The 17,228-nt window shown below is 56.6% G+C and overlaps 1 protein-coding gene across 1 annotated transcript in view; it reads right to left on the bottom strand.

Moving 5' to 3' along the window:
* ZMIZ1 (zinc finger MIZ-type containing 1) overlaps positions 1-17,228 on the bottom strand; it is a 233,620-nt gene that overhangs the window by 134,953 nt on the left and 81,439 nt on the right. Inside the window, 1 exon segment of the mRNA XM_059397899.1 lies at positions 10,838-10,917. The gene's annotated coding sequence lies outside the window, so the exon portion shown is untranslated.

The raw sequence follows: 17,228 nt of genomic DNA, 5'->3' as shown, positions 1-17,228 counted from the left end.
GGGTGCCCCCCTTCCCTGTCCAGGTGCCACAAGGCTGATGTCTGGGAAGTGAGAACGGAGCCCTGAGCGACCCCACTGTGTCCTGTGAGGAATCCCCTTGCTTTGTACCCTCCAAGGCTAGAGAGGTGCCCTGGGTGAGGCACACTAACTGTGGTCCCTTTCAGCCTTGCCCCCAGCTCGTGCTCAGAAAGAGGCCAGGGGAGGAAGGGTAGAGTGGGAGGTGGCAACTCCCCTGCCAACCATGGAGGGCAGCAGGGCAAGGAAGTGTCCGTGCTCACCTCTGATGACCTGGGTCCCTTTGAACAAGGCCCTTCCTGTCCTTGGGCCTCAGTTTTCCCTATGTAGAGGAGGGGGTCTGTTGGCTCCTTGGCGTCTCTGGCTGCTCCTGTGCTGTGTGTCTCTGGAATGTCACATTTAGCAGCTGCCGCACACGCGCGTGTGTGTGTGTGTGTGTGTCCTCCGCATACTTCACTCCGTCCCAGCCCTGTTTCTGAAGGAACTCGTTGACCTCTTCCAATCCCCACACCCACTGGGCTTGCATTTCCAAGCCCAGATGTGCAGAAGGACATCTCAGCGACGGCAGGGCTCCCTGACATGGGCACTCCTTCCCTACCAGTGCCCAGGGGAGCAGAGCCACGATCTGACCACCTTCCATCCCTGGACTCTGACAAGCTGCATCTCAGTGACAGAGAAGTGACATGCTGTGTCGTTCTATAGGTCCATGTCTCTGTTGGCCCCTCGCTGCCCGTCAAAGCCAACGTGAGCCGCCAGGCCTCATCACACGCCACTGCTCCCACTCACCTATGTGTGGCCAACAACTGGGTGCTGGGGTCTGGCCTGCCCTCTGTCCTCACTCACACCGTGCCACGTACTTTGTCATGGCCTTTCCCTTCCCCTCCCAGGGGCGGCCCTGAAGCCGAGCCCCCTGGTTGCGAGCTGACACTAGGAAGGGCTCTGGGCCCTGATGCCAGCTGGCCTCACCCACAGCTGCGTCAGCCACTACAGCTACCCGAACTGAACCTGGGGAACACACCCACCACTGGCCTTGTCCCGTCGAGCCCCGGCAAGGAGGCCTTTTCCTTCTCATTTTATGACCAAGAGGAAGAGCCTCTGGGAGGTCAGGTAATGGGGCCTTACACAGCTTGAGGTCAGGTGATGGAGCCTTACGCAGCTTGGGACCTGAAGGTTCATGATATCTGGTCTGTTGGAGATAAAAGCAGCCTATCTCCAGGAAGCCACGTATGATCTTCCTGGTTGGCAGGGGCTCTCTCCTGGCAACGCTGGGCTCAGGCTTTAAAGTCAGACGAAGCTGGATTCAAGTTCTGACCCCATCTCCCAAGGGCCATGTGACCATATGACTTAACTTCTCTGTCCCATAACTTACTCATTTGGTAAACACAATTTATGAAGATTAAATTAGATAATGTGAACAAAATATATGGGGCAGGCGCTCACTAACATGACTATCATTCAGACTCCTGCAAAACACTCATGTGTGCATGTGTGTGCAAGCATGCACACAGACACACACAGACACAGACACACACACACACACACACACACACACACACGGCAACATCACAGTGATCCGCATCAAGGACTGGGTCTTAAATCCTAGCTGCCTGACCCTGGGCAAGTCACTTCTCTCTCTGCTGGCCAAGGTCTATTCTTAAATTTCTTCCTATTGCTTTCCAGAAGACCCTTCTGGAAACCCTAAAAAAGCAGGTTATCCTCAGGGCCTGAGGGATTTGCTGGCAACTGGGACGCCCAGGCTGTCCCCTGACCCTTCACATCCTCTTCTCCACTCACAGCCACCAAGTTCCTGCCACCTCCCGGAAGCTCTGCACCCAAATTCCCCCTGACAGAGAGAGCCAAGAGGGTCTATCATGGCCCAGCCCCAGGGAACCATGTACCAGCCCTGGGGGGAGGTGGGCTGGTATCCCTGGTCAGATCATTCCTCATGCAGAGAAGGCAGATCTAGAAAAGTCACACTGCACTTAGATTAAGTGCCTTTCATTCCTGTTGAATCTGCTGCCTGACTCACTGCCTCCTGCCCGGGCTGGCCACACAGTCATTACCGTTTAAACACCTGAATTATCAAACTGCCCGGCACCAAAGGCTGGCAGATAATTTACTTACGTTACAAAAGACCAGTTCAGGGAAAGGGCCCATTCTCTAACCACTGGGTGTTCATCTTCCCACAGAGCAGGGAAGGCACCAGAAGGACCTGCGTACTGATCGATAATGCAAGATTTCAAGTGATTGTTCAGAGTTTGGGTCTTCCTTTTTTTATGTCATACTGCACGACCCTCACACAGTAGGCACCATCCAGGGTCCTGGTGGGGGCTGTACCCTGACCTGAGGCTCTGCCTTTCCTGCCTCACCTTCAGCCCCACCTGCAATCCTTGAAATTCTTAGAGTGTCATTCTGCTCTAACCTGCCTCCTCCAGGAAGCCTTCTGTATCTCACACTTCCCAAGGCTTCCTTCTCTGTCATCTCAGCACCTTCCTGGCCCCAGGGCCCTGGGTAGGACTAATTCTCCTTTCTTTGGGCGATCCTTGGCCTAGACTGGGCCAACCCGAGGGCTGATATAGAGTCTTTGGTTCCCTTATCTCCCCAAGAGCTGAGCATAGATCCACGCATATAGTAGGTGCTTACTAAATACTTCTGCCTTACTGACTACAGATGGAGAATGTGGGGAGGAGGGGCTGGCTTATGCAAAGGCCTTGAGGCGTGTCCTATACCTGGCCCTGGCTATGAACGGAGGACCCAGCTGGGCTCCGGGCCCAGGGAGGAGAGTGAGCAGCTAACCTCGGCCCACACCCAAGGCTGGCTGCGTCAGAGAAGCCAGTGGTCAGAGGAGCCCCAGGCCCTCATCTGAGTGACCGCACAGCCCCAACTCTGGGCCCCAAGTCCTGACATCATCCCAGGTGACCGGGGCAGGGTGAACGCCCCAACGGTGAATAATGCCTCCTCTGTCACCTGCCAGGCCCGAGCCGCCTCCAACAAGGTCTCATTAGGACAGGGCCGGCGTCTCCACCTCTGCCTACGAACTCCCTTGAGTACCCGCGAGTGGAAAACGGGAGGGAGCCTAGGAGCGAGAGCCTTTTTCATTTCTGGATCATGTTGCCCTCCGCGTGGATATTCCTGGAAACTTTCCATGGGGGTTGTCCTGGCTGGGGTGGGAGGACCAGGAGCTGAGCAGGGCTGTTGATTTAGGCTGACAGTGAAGGTCAAAGAAGGGCCCAGTGTTCAGGAGCAGGCAGCCCCTTGGACCCTGTCCTGACATGGCCCCACTTCTTCCCAGGGGGGCTGCACAGGCTGCTGCAGGGCTCAGGCCCAGTGGAGCCATCCGTCCCAGACAGCCCAAGGAGAGGTGTGGTTGGAGGCCAGGCACTGTCCAGAGAGCAGACTATAAGCTGAGAGACCTGGGTTCCAGCACAGCTCTCCACTTCTCCTTGGGTGAAGCAAGTCATTTTCCATGCAGGATCTCAGTTTCCCCATCTGTAAAAAGTAAGGGGCTCCACAGGGCCCCCTCTAGTTCTGACACTCCAGACTTCCACATATGCTAACTAATAAAGGTCCAATGCCCCTCAGAGGAGTTGGATGACCCCGCCACACCTGTCCCCCACTCCCAGCTGGCTCCAAGTAAGTGGTCCTTCTCAGCTTCCAGAAGAAACGTGAGATCTGAGTGGACTCACAGACACCTGCTGATCTAAAGGCATCCTGGAAGGCCCAGGGGAACCACCACTCCATGGCATGTGGCACTCAGGGAATAGCTTTTCTGTCCCTCGGGCTCTGGGTCTGGCGAGTATCTTAGGACATGAATGCTCTGTGGCCAAAGAGAATGGGGCCGAAACCCAGAGGTCTGCCTCAGGGATCCTAGCAGAGAGGACCCCTAGGCAACGTCCTTCTGATTAGCACAGACTTAGAAGAGCAGGAAGAGCCCTTACGGATCACCAGGACCCCTGGTGTGTCCATGCGAAAACTTAGCCACAGGGACAGACAGCTTTGTTCCAGTTCAACCAGTGAGGCTATGACACCGTCCAGGGCCCAAGCTCTAGGCCAGCTCCCCGTTACAGGCCTCAGTGTGTCCCAGACTGGCCTGATCACGGGTGTTCAACAGGGCACTGGTGACAAATTCAGAGCCCTGGGCCCCAGACCCGCGGAAGCAGACATCAAGAGAGAGGCCTGAGAAACTGTATTTGAACCAATGCCCTGGTGATGTCGGCACTTTGGGGAAGTACTGTGTCTCCATCTGGACAGTTCCCATGGGAGAGCTCCAGAGAGGACCTGGGAGGCCAGTATCTCTGAGGAGGGAAGTATCTGGGCACCAGACTTGACGCCAACCTCGGGCAGATGCCCCACTGCTGAGGGGTGGGAGGCAAGCTCCCTTAGAGCTTCCATCTTCCATGACCAGAGGAGACTGGTGCCACCCAGCTGTTGCTGCCTGTCTGCCCCACAGCACCCCCTGCAAGCAGGCTTCTCCCCATTTATAGATTGTCCTCACCTGTAACCTAAAAGAGAGCATCGGAGATGTAGTAACTTGCCCAGACTCACCCAGTTGATAGGTAGCAGAGCAAGGTCTTGAACCCCGAACCATCTGTTCCTAAAACCATACTTTAACCACATGTCACACTGCATCACTGACCACACTGAAACTCACATGCATGCGTGAACCCTTATTTGAGGTAGTGAGCTCTGCAGCGGTGGAGGTGAGCAAGCAGCAGCTAGAGGAGCCCCCCACAGGCATGGGATGACCCTGACCAGCCCTCCTGGAGCTATGACTGGGGACAGGTGAAGCTGGCTAAAGGACGCAAGGGTTTTTATTGTGTTTCTTCCACACACAGAGAAAAACGTTTTGGATTATTTACAGGTTTTAGTTCATCAATGTTTTCCTGACTCAACCCTTGGCCACTCTGGAACTTCTGGGCAGAGGATGGCTGGAAGCCTCGGCCGAGAGGGCATTTGTTGGGGACAGAGATGGTGGGGGTGAAGGGGGGTGGCTGGCTCCCCAGGAAGTGACAAGGACAGGAGTCTGGGGGCTGGCTCCCCAGGCGGTGACAGGGACAGAGGTCTGGGGGCTGGCTGTGGTGGGGAGTCTGGCTGGGACGGGGAGCTGAGATAGAGCTCACCAGGGGCCACCCAGTGAGAGCTGTTCCACACTAGGCTGTCTTACCGGCCAACCAGAGTGTGGGCCAGACGGAGGGGGCAGCATGGGAACATTCCACGGGGGTTATGAAGCAGAGATGTTCCCACAGGCTCCAAAAGAGGCCCCCAAAGAGCCTCGGGGAAGCAGTGGAGGGTCCCAAACAGCTGTGAGGCAAGATGTGCTATTTCCCAAACCGGAACTGAACAAGGGTAAGAAGCACTTAACAGGAAAGACAGATGTGAGGGAAAAGCACTCACAGATTTCCATTAACCGGACTGGGGGGCCTGGGGGTGGTGCTCCCCAGTCAGCTCTCTGAGTCCCACTACCCCAGAGCTCTGGAAGGTTCTTGGGGCAGTTTGCCCAGTAGCCTCGGCAGACAGGCACCTGCAGGGCACCACCGAGGTCACTGTCTCCTCCCTGTGCCCACACTGGCCACAGCCCAGACCTGAGACACCTGACCACTGGACTCGAAGCCCAGGGAGCTGGGGTTGGAAAGGACAAACACGCACCAGGCAGCACACAACACATCTGCCAGCCTGCGCACAGCCTCAGAATGCTTCTTAACACAGCCCACCCCATACATTAAGAACCAGCCTACCCGATAAAATCGTCTTACCATCCCCAGAAAGAGTGGGGGGCACACAGCCTGAGTGTTTGCTGGCTTGCTGCTGTGCGGCACAGGTGCACCAGGAACTGGGCCTGGGACACGGTTCGGTCTGCCTTGAGCCTTCAAGATGCTTCCAGTCCAGCCAGGGAGTCAGCAGGTGGCTGGCTTGGAGGGGAAGACATGAGGAAAAGCCATGGATGCGTGGAGCTAAAGGAGGGGATATATGCATCTCACAGGGCTAGCTCAGCCCACCTGAGATCTGCAGCCCCAGGTGGGTGGGAAGAGGTAGCCCCTCCGAGGGGGGTCCTCCTTGGGCAGTGGCTCCAGCCCTGCCTGTGGTCAGGGACCTGGGGGTGGGAGGGAGGATAAGCCCAGCATCTGAACCTTCCTGCCATGATGCCTGACCAGAGGCAAATGGGAGTCTGACTATCAGAGGAGCTAACCCCCAGAACCCCAGTGTCCTAGGCTGTACGCAATGTCTGGAGTGATGAGCAGCCGTGCTGACTCTCATGTGGCACAGCCTGTGACTGTCCCCTTGGTCTAGGGCTATTTGGGGATTAGGTAGGGAGGCACCAGGAGCCCTGGAGCCCACTGTGAGGGGAATGGAACCCTTCACAACTTGTTCCCTCCATTCCTCTTAAGGTCTGGCTGCCTAGGGACTTGCCACAGTTCTGCCTGCCTCAGTTTACCTTTATGACCAGTGTGGCATGCCCCTGTCTTACTTTGAATGGCAGGACAGTGGCAGCCTGGCCCACAGGGAAGGTGCTCACTGTGCCGACTGTCATCTGCAAGATTTCCCTCACCAGCCTCAGTTTCCACCCCCCTCCCCGGCAAATGAGGAAACCCCACAAGGCAACTGAACACGCATCTGCCTGTGGGGTGTGTGTTAAACACATACCAGGTTTCAGAGGAAAACAGAGTGTAAAAGAGCCCACATGTCATCCTTCCAGTATACAACGAAGACAAAAGCAAGGACGGGCTGATGGGCCGCCTGGCCAGCACTCTGAAGGCCCTGAAGGCATAGAGAGGGTTTCCAGTTCAGAAGAATTCAGGGAGGAAATGCCCAGGGACTCTGGGAAGCAGAGGCTGTGGGGTCTGGGGTGGGCAGGAGGCCACATCTGACCTTGCGGAGGAAGCAGGGCTTGAGGAAGGCTCCAGAAGGTTCAGACCGCACAGCAACAAGGGTGTTGGGCTTTCAAGGCAGAAGGAGGCACAGGTGTGAAGGCTCAGTTGTGGGGATGTGTGACGATGATCGGAGGGCGGGTGGCACGGGAAGCCAGCAGACAGCGAGGGTGAGACGCGGCCATGCAAGGAGGCAGGGGCGGACAGCAGTGGCTTCGAACGCCGGGAAGAGTCTGCTGGGCGCACAGCAGGAGTCCCAGGAGCACAGACGGACTGGCCAGGGATGGGGACCGAGGGAGCTCCCAGAGGACGTCCAGCGGAATGGAGGCACCTGGCCCACTTTGCTGGCCTCTGAGACCCTCCAGGCCCATGGATCTCCGGGAGTCCTCCCTCTGCTTCCTTCTCACCTCCGGAGAGGACAGCTGATTTCTTCCTGAGCATACAGTGGTTCCTGCCTGGCAGCCAGCTTCTGGACACCTCACTTCTAATTATAGCCGCAGTTCTATTAGCGCTGGAGGGAAATGCCAGGTTCCAAGTGCCCTGTTTAGTGGACACAGGCCCCCTCTTGCTTTCCTACTTTCGCCTGTGGCCAGAGGCCCATGAGCCCAGGACAGCACAGGGCAGCTGGGAGTTCATGGTCCTTCCTGAGCGGGTGGCATGGTGGGTCCCTGGAGACAGGCCCCATATGGTGTGCCGCCCCCAAGGCTGGAAGTGGGGGGCACTGCCTCAGACCCTTCCAAAGGGCAGGGTGGGAGGGAGCCAGGCACCGCCAGGGCTGGAAGAACAAGGTGAAGAGTGGCAGGTTGGAAGCCCAGGAATTCTCAGTTCTACTCAATCCTGGTGACCACAGAGGCGATGATACCGAGCAGATGTCTGCAGGGATGCCTGGCTAGGGGTGCCTCCGAAGATAAGGAGAGCAGACGTGAGAAGGTCCTGGGGCTCAGAAAGAAATTCCAGAGGGAGCTCCGGGAGGAGCTGTGGATGTGACTGGACAGGGAAAAAGTGGGTAAGCTAGGGAGGCAGAGCAGGGGCTGCCCACGTGAGAAGACAGGGAAACTGGGCAGGAGAGAGGCACATGCACAGAGAGAGCCATCCAGAAAGAGAGAGAGAGACACACACCCACACACACCTCTTTCCCCCAGGGAATAGGCACCAAAGCATAGGGGTCCTACATGGCCACCCCCTTTCTCAGCAGCCTCCTCTAGCTCACCTCTGGGAAGGGGCTCCCCTGTCTACTGGTCCAGCCTCCCCTGTGTCCATCCTGGAGAACCTCATGTTCTCTCTCCAACTCAGGAATGCTCTGAGTGCCTGCTGCCCCATCCCGACCTAGTCTGCCACCTGAGTGCCCCATGCAGCCCCAGCTTGCATACTTTTGGTGATGAGGAACTCACTACCCACCCAGAAGGCAACTTAAAAAAAATAATCTCCAGACCGCTCAGACTCTTGGAAAGTCGAACCGGAGGATGCCAGTGCAGCCCCTGAGGGCCTGAGCTCTGCCAGCTACAGTCTGCTGGGCAAGAGGGTCCTTTCATCAGGAGTTTGCCATGCAACAGAGCAGGCCCCTCACTCCAGCTATCACTCCAGATTAGAACACAACTAGAGAAACAATGTTCTAGAGCAAGTCCCATCTCCTTGACTGGTGATAGCTAATGAAGACCAAGAAAATCATTCATTCATTCCCTTACTCACTCACTCACTCACTCACTCAATTAATAAAATATCAACTGGGCAACGACCCTGCGTCGGGCACCAGGATGAGGTGGTGAACAAATCATTTAATTTTCTTTTTCTAGTCTGACACCTGCCCTTCACCCATTTTACAGGTGGCAAAGCTGAGTCCAGGGAGAGGCAGTGCCTTGCTCCAAAAGGCCCGGGGAGCTGAGGTGCAGAGCCTCATCCATGCTGAGGCAGGCGCTGACCATCTGTCAACCCCAGGAAGAAAGGGAGGAGCAATATGTCTCGCCACCCACCCCCTCAGCCGTTTCTAGGACACCGAGGTATTGATTACCACCCTTGCCTTGGAGTGGTTTTCTTTTCTTTTCTTTTTCCATCAAGGCTTTCTAGTCTTCCCTTTTTTTTTTTTTTCCCCTTTTAAAGAATAAACTCCAAGCCTCTCCTATGATTAATTACCAGCTCCCTAATGCTCCGCCACTGGCAATTTCTGGAAAGGGAATGAATTACCTTGAAAAACATCCGAAAAGAGAACCCACCGTGAAGGAGAATTTCAGAGGTTACCCCACAATTAGCAGTGGGTTCCCCTAGGCTTATCGAGTTGTTGGCAGGCCCTCTGGGGAGGGGCGCCCACCAGCCTCCAGGGGCCCCCCTTGGGCTCCTGAGGGCATCAGGCTTAGAGAGCCGGGCAAAGGCGCCAGGCAGAAAGGGAGGTGGTTTCCCAAGCACCCACCTCGGGCCTGCCAGTGGCTCAGAGCCCTGGTCTCTACGGCATTGTGGACCACTTAATTCCACGGTTCAAATCCCCACGCCACTACTTACAGCTCTATGGGTTTCTTAACCACTTTGAGCCTCTGGAGAATGAGGCACTAAACACCTCCTCATGGGATTACTGCGGGGAGAAGTATGTATTTAAGGAGCATAGTGCCTGGTACACAGTAGACTCTCACTAAGCTCTAACATTTAAAAATATTTCAGGATTCTGAGCATCCCCATAATGGCCTTCTCAGCAGTGTGGGTATAATTATCCTCATTTTCAGATGAGAACACTGGCTCTCACTCTCACAGGAGTGAAAGGACTAGCCCAAGGTCATGAGCTGATAGCAGGGAGCTGGGCTCTCCCGCCACCCGGCTCCCTGGTTCCAGAGCCCAGTGGCAGTGTGGAGCATCCCAGGACCCCCGGTCCTGTGTCTGGGCACCTGGGAGCACAAGGGGTCTCAGGAGAGGAGCTGAGGGCCCTAGGGAGAAGAATGGGCAAGGCATCATGCCAGAGCAAAGACTCTGCCTCCCCCCGCTGAGCTCCAGGGCCTTGGGACAAAGGGCCCTGGCCCAAGTCAGCAATTTTGTGAAGGCCTCTCATCTCTGGATTGGGAGCTGCAGAGTAAAGAGGGATTATACAGGTCACCCTCTGACACAGGACCAAATGTGATCAACCCTGAAATGCCACCCTGTTTTGAGACATGCTGGTGTCCCAGTCTCCACAGGGCCGGGAGGCTCAGCCCCAGGACCTAGTGGCTCCAACACTCAGGAGCTCCCAGGAGCCCCCAAATCCTCAGTATGGTGGATGCCCAGTTTGCGTCCCTTCTGGAGTTGATGGGTGTTCGGGGCAGGGGGGCTGGTGGGAACCGTGGTGTCAGAAAGGAGGAAGTGTCCCCGCATCCCCAACAAGAATGCTGACCTAGCCTCCTGCATGCACACTGGTACCAGGTGCGCCAGCGCACCTGTCGGGGCAGGTGCTGGGAACCCCTCCCTCTTTTGCAGACAGGGAAATCGAGCACAGAGAAACCGCACAAGATCATGGTGGACAAGTGGCAGAGCCAGGATTTGAACACACTCACTCTGACTCCAGAGCCCAGAGGTCTGTGTGTTTGTGGGACAGAAGGGTGCGGGCAGCCACAACACCCATTTCAGCAAACAGCCTCTTCCTGTGTGGCCGCCATGTTGCTCAGCAGATGTGCCCCACACGCCGTGGGGCTGAGTGGTACAGACAAAGCCGTGGGGCAAGGCTGGGGACACCAAACCTGCCCTTCTCCCTGGCTGCATTCCCCTGCCTCCTGCCTTGGCAGCCACTCTAGAGAAAGGCCAGGACTTAGAGGTCCCTGGAGGCCCTTTGGGGGGCTGACAAGGTCAGTCGGGGTGGCCGCACCCCATGCAGCCCATGAGGACCAAGGCCCAGTCAAAGGCGCGGTTGTTGGGGCTGGTACTACTCCCCACTCAGGACATGCCTACCCCTTCTCCGAGCATCCAGGCCAAACCTGCACCCACCAGCCCAGCTGTACACCTACCTCAGTGACCCGCGAACCACCAGTGTCCCACGTCTGGTCAACGGTGCTCAGCCCCTCCGCCTCACTCCTGTGCCATCCTGCTGCAACAGGAAGGGATGATCAGAGGGGACCCTTGCTGCAGGGCCCTGAACTGATTGGGCCACCGCTGCCCACCCACCCACCTTCTGGAAAGTTTATTGCCCGCAAAACCCAGTCATCCCCATTTGGCAGGTGGAGCGTCAGAGGGACTGAGAGGAAGAGGGGCCCAACGATGGGGTGCCCCGACGCAGTACCCCTGACTCCCCTCATTGGCCAGTTACCAGCTGCATATGTATGCTCCTGGCCTCACCTGTCAAACGGGGGAATCACAATTTCTCTCAGGGTTTCTAGGAGCATCTGAGGACTTGGGGTGACGGAAGCACTCGGCATTCACTCATTTGCTCAAGAAACCCTGAACAAACCCCTGAGCTGTGCTGGGTCCTGTCCTTGAGGGAATTCTGATAATTAGACACTACATAACTAGAAGAGGCATCTGCCAGAAAGAATGAGTTACAGGGGCTACACCACATAGACTCAAGGTTCAGGGGAGCCTCTCTGAGGAAGTAAATTTGAAGGGTGAGCCTGAGAGAGGCAGGCCAAGATGCATGGAACAGCATTCCAGGCAGAGGGAACAGTACATGTGAAGACTTGAAGACAGGGAAGAAAGCCTGACTCAGGGGGAAGAGTTGAGAGTGGGTGGTGGTAGGAGTGGTGAGGGAAGGAGAGGTGGGGTGAGTGGGGGTCAAGTGGATGGCCAGTCACTGAGAGGTGGACAGGAGCTCCAGGAGGGTCTGAACAGCTGAGGGACATGACCTTAGCTGTGGCTGAAGATTCTGTGGCTGCTGGGGAAGAAGGGCTCGGGAGGAGGCAGGGAGACTGGTGTAGAGTCTGTTTCAGGGGTCCGGGCCAGAGACAATGGTGCTCGTAGCAGAGGGCACAGCAGACAGAGTGGCAGGAATGGCTGGTGCACTGGGTATGTGGAAATGATAGAGGGAGAAAGAAGGCATGGGCACTCTGGTCTCCTGCTCCACACTGTTGCTGGGGCACAATAACCCTCATGGGGTGGGGGAGGAGATCCCCCTCGCCCAGCTCCTCAAGGGCTACCAGCCCTCCTCGCTCGGCTCCACTCCCCAGAGGGATCCTGGAGGACCGGACCCAAAGGCTCAGCAGGTGGGTTTCTTGGAGTCCTGGCTACACAGCGCGGGCCACAGAGCCTCACATTTGAGAGCCGGTGACAAAGGTGCCCCACTGGGTAGCTCCAGACAATTGCCCTAATTCACTGGGGCTGTGCATCTTCTGAGAAATGGGAAACCTAACTGCGGACTGAAAGCCTCTTGGGGTGAACCCCGTGGCTAACAGAGGAGGGAGGAGTGTGAGGGCCACATGAATCGTGGGCTCCCACACATGCCAGGGGGCCATGGGAGGCATCAGAGCCGGCCCACTGTCCTGGGCAGCCGGCAGTCAGGTTCAGCTGGGATGACAAGTGCGTGCACTGGCCGCTTCAAGTCTGGGTTTCACCCCTCTTAACAAGTGTGTGGCTTTGGGTGAACTTAAACCTCTCTGTGCCTCAGTTTTCTCATCTGCAGGTGGGAACACAGGGGTCATGAGGGGACCTCCTTCAAAGCCGTGTACAGATGGTAGAAGGTAGCACACATGAGTGCTGGGTACACAGGCAGCATTCCGGGTAGGTCAGCTGGGGCACCACAGACCTTGCAGGGGCTGGTTCCAGGCTCCACGGAGCAGCAGGCCCCTAGGCCCCAAGCTCCCCAAGCCAGGGCTGGCATCCCTGCCCCAGGAGGGAAAGACAATGTCTGTGCACCTTTACGCCTTGGCTCTGGCAGCCCCCTAACTGCTTGACATAGGAACACAAGCAGCCCATGTGCTCACAGACTCCAACTCTCCCATTTCTCAGAGGAGGTGTCTGAGGCCTGAAGAGGGGCCGTGAGCGCCCTTGTTACAGGGTCACGTGGCAAGTCAGAGGCTGGGGTAAAACCGGTATCACCACCACCCATAAATCAGGCCTTTCCCAAAAGCGAGCTGGCCCGCAGACCCGCTGACAGAGAGAAAATCATGATATTGGCAGCTGAGATCGAAGCCAGAGCCGGAAAGCCCTCGCTCACACAGTGAGCCATGTCCAGGCCCCAAGGAATGACGCCCGCCCATTCTGCCCTTCAGGGGCGCTCCGGCTCACCGCACACACACCTGTGCCCTCAGACCCCAGGCTTTCTGCTGGGCTTGGGCAAAGAGGCACACAGACCAGAAAGCGGAAGAGATGTGTCCAAGGTCACACAGCAAGTGCAGAGATAGGCTCAGGGCTGCATCAGGATACGAACTCCAGTCTTGGCTGGGAACTGACTGCCCCCTGGCTTTTCCCTGTGACCCTGGGAAGGAGACAGGACTAGGAGACCTGCTTCTACTGAGTCCATATTGGGGCTCTACCTGCGATTTCTTTAACCTTTGGTAAGTGCTATGAGGTAGAAACAAAACTGGCACCCCCCACTTACACATGCCGCCCAGAGAGGTTGGGTAACTTCCCGAGGTCACACAGGCAATAAGGAGCTAATGAATAACAAGAACACAGCCATGACACACGCAGGCTGGTGGTCTGCCCACGCACGCTCGGCCAGAGGGTGGACCAGCTCAGAGACAGGGCTGGGCACCCGGCACCACTCACAGAGGCACAGAAGAGCTGTGAGCACGGAGGTGATAGCTCCCTGCCCCACATCAGGAGGCCCTGAGGTGAAGCTCATAGTCTGTGTGGGTTTGGTCCCCTGGCAACCAGGGGGAGAATAAGGGAGAAGGAGACCAGCATCACCACCACCACCAGAAACAACACAGATCCACCACGGGGAAATGTTCTGTGCTGCGAGGGCTCTTGAGGCCATGCAGCAGGGTGGGGCATGGGTTGAACCTCAGGGTCGGGGGCGGAGCACCCAGTGTCCCCATAGGTTGGGAACCCCATCACCCAGAGGCTCTCCCGGCATCCTTAGCGTAGGACTCTCACTGCAGAGCCAGGGAAGGGGGTGAGGGCCTGGCTGAGGGAAAGCCTCTGACTGCAAAGGCCACAAGGGCAGAGAGGAGCATGCAGACCTCAGGACAACCATGCGTTCATTCTCCTTGCAGGTCTGGAGCTCCCAGGGGCAGGGCAGGGCAGGAAGGGTGCCCATTCTGCAGAGCAGGAAACTGAGCTCTGAGGAAGGATAGGATTGCCAGAGGTCTCACAGCTGGAGAGCGGCAACTCTGGGTCTGGGAACATGGCCAAGGTCACCAGGGGGTGGAGAGCGTCCCAGGACCCAGACACATTCTCCCAAACACACCCACCTGCCCATCCCTTCCTCCTGCAGGGATGCCCTGGCCCTGGGTGTTGGCTTGGTGGGAAGAAGCCAACTGGGGTTGGGGCCAAGGCTGGCCCAAAGAGATGCTGGGCTAACTGGGACTCACTGGAGCACAGGCTGCCCAGGCCACGGGGCATCCAGGATGAGAGGCACCCTGCTGGCTCGTGTCTCCAGCTCCAAGCCTGTGGCTAAGGGACTGGTTGTTCTCTACAGCTGCCAAAGGTTCAGAACCCACATTCCGGGCTGGAGCACTGGTTCTGTCCTCCATGGTGGGGTCAAGGACAAGGATGGGCAGAGTGGACTGGAATCCTTGCTTTGCCCTTTAATGTTGGGTGACTTTGGGCAAGTCACTCGGGATCTCTGGGAGCTCATCTCCTTTCTGAACAGGGACCAGTGGCCCTTGAAGCTATTTGCTCACCAGCGAGGTGGCGGGCTGACCTTGTAGAGCCCAGCGTTGGCCGGATCACTGACTTACCCACAGAATACAGTGGGGTTCAGACGGCCCAGCGTGGTCTGTAGGCAGGGGGCCGTATGGATGGCGTCCCTGAGCCAGAGTTCAGGGTTCGGGTCACAAGCTGCTAATTGTTCCCTGGTGGTTGTGAGGGCTTAAGATGAAATGGGTTTGTGGATCCAGGAACTACATATGAAACAACAGGTCAGGGATAATGGCTGTTGAAGTCTGAAGGGGGGTGCAATTCCTCAAGGTCGTAAGTGGTCAAACTGGGACCAAAACATGGTCACTTGGGACCCACCCAAACTGGGTCTACCCTGCTGCTCCACAGGCTGAGCTGCCCTGAACCAGCTCCTTGGGCACTGACCTTCCCCAACTAGGCTGTTCTCATTCCCATTTTACAGATGGGCCAAGCTGGGGCATCCTGTGGGCCAGGGACCCTGTCTCTGGCCCTGCCCAGAGGGGTGGCTTCAGACCCAGGTTCACTGGGGAGATGTGGGTTCACCCCTCTGAGATCTCCCAGGAAAGCATCCCCTTACATGACCCTAGGAATAGGCCACTTGCCCTCCCCAGGGCGGACGGTACTGGCTCCAGGAGCTAGGCAAATATTTACCAGGATGGTTGTCCAAACCAGGCTGGCTGCCCCGCCTCCCACATTCCTGGAATACATGTTCCCTGACCTCATCAAGCTGGGGGGTTGTGGCTGGGGGAGAGGAAGCCAGACCATGGGGAAGGACCAGACTAAGGGTCCTGGGCCTCAGTGGAAGCCCAGGCCTGTTGGCCAGGAGAAAGAAGGGCAGCTTCAAACTGTCCCTCTGACCAGACCCTGACTGGGGGTGGGGGTTGGGGGTGGCGGATCTTCTAGCGCAGGACAGGGCCAGAGCACTGACCTCCCCACAGGCCACCGGAGGAGGGAGCTGGACGACCCCAGAGTAGTGTTGGGGGGGTGGGGTCTATCCCAGTGCCACCTCTGAGCCTGCACTTGGGGGCTCCAGCACCGGGCTTCCGGCTCCTCACCCCTGCTGTCCATCATCCACCCAACACGCACAGGGCTGCGCACACACATGCATGTCTGGTGTGCCTATGGAGTGAGAAACCCAGCCTGCCAGAAACACGAGGATTCTCCAGTCGTCTAGGGCTCCCCCTTTTTTTCTAAAGATTTCGTTGATGTACTTGAAAGAGACAGTGAGTGAGTGAAGGAGTAGGAGTGGGAGGGGAAGGCAGAGCAGAGGAAAAGGGAAAAGCAGACCCCCTGCTGAGCAGGGGGCCCCATTGTAGAGCTCAATGCGGGGCTCAATCGCAGGACTCCGTGATCATGACCTGAGCCAAAGGCAGATGCTTCACTGACTGAGCCACCCAGGTGCCCCTGTTAGGGCCCTTCCTCAGCAACCCCAGAAGCCCTGGCTACCCCACTCCATCCTGACCATAATCTTATCAACAGGGAGCCGTATAGTCCATCTTATAGCTGAAGAAATGCCCAGCACAGACAAGTGGTCACAAAGCTGAAAGTGGAAGAATGGGTACTATCTTGCCCCAACCATGCTTTCAACTGCTCTGCCCATTGGAACCCCTTCCTTCAATGCCAAATGGATCACCTCCATCATGCTGCCCTCCCTGATTGTCCCCCAAGTGGTTTTTTTTTTTTCTATTCCTGAACTTCCACACATTTTGATGCTGTTTTTTTCCTTATTCTTGCATAATTAAAATCTGGTGCCCAGTCATCTCTTTGGCTGTGAGATCCTTGCCCACCTACTCCAGGTACAGCAGAGTTGAGCCCGGAGGCTCAGAGGCCTGAGTGCTCAGGGTAACACTGAAATCTTGAGACTTTTCACGAAAGAGCAGTAGCTGCAGTTGTCCTTAAGGAACAGGTAAGAAGGCTGACCAAGTAAGTAGGGTCTGGGAAACTCCTGAGTAGGGCTATCCGAGAATCCAAAACTACCCTTGGTTCAATAATCCCATCTGTCTTCACTTCCTCTGAGAGAATTCCAAGCTGTTCTGACAGTCTGCCCACAGCCAGGCCCAGGGAAGCCCAGTCCAGGCCCCTGGGTTTTCCCCCTCCTTCTCTCTAGTGTGAAATCTTGGCAAGTGTGGGGGGAAGGGCAGACCAGTGTCATCACTGACCTGCAGGGACTTAAGAATGAAGTGTAGACCTAGCAGGTCTGCTGCGGGGCTCTGGCGGATGCCTCTGGGTAGGGACAGCTCTGGTGCCCAGGTGACACCCAGCACAAACCTGGGGCCATGTCCTGGCACTATGGGGCGCCCAGAGAGCAGAGCTGGAGAAGGAGGGCTCCCAGAAGCACCCTCTCCACCCTCATAACATCTGACATTGGTTTCCCCTTACTGAAAATGGAGGAGTGACTTTGGGGGTTGCTCCTTCCTTCCTTTCATCCATCTATCCATCCATCCATCTCTCTATCCATCCATCCATCTCTCTATCCATCCATCCATCCATCCATCCATCCATCCATAATCCATCCATCCTCCCATCCATCCATCCATCTATCTCTCTATCCATCTCTCCATCCATCCATCCATCCATCCATCCATCAATCTCTCCATCCATCCATCCATCCATCCATCCATCCAT

This window comes from Mustela nigripes, chromosome 4 (genome assembly GCF_022355385.1).
Source record: "Mustela nigripes isolate SB6536 chromosome 4, MUSNIG.SB6536, whole genome shotgun sequence".
NCBI lineage: Eukaryota > Metazoa > Chordata > Mammalia > Carnivora > Mustelidae > Mustela > Mustela nigripes.
Note: the sequence above shows the minus strand (reverse complement) of the source record. Positions and strands in the feature narration are given on the sequence as shown.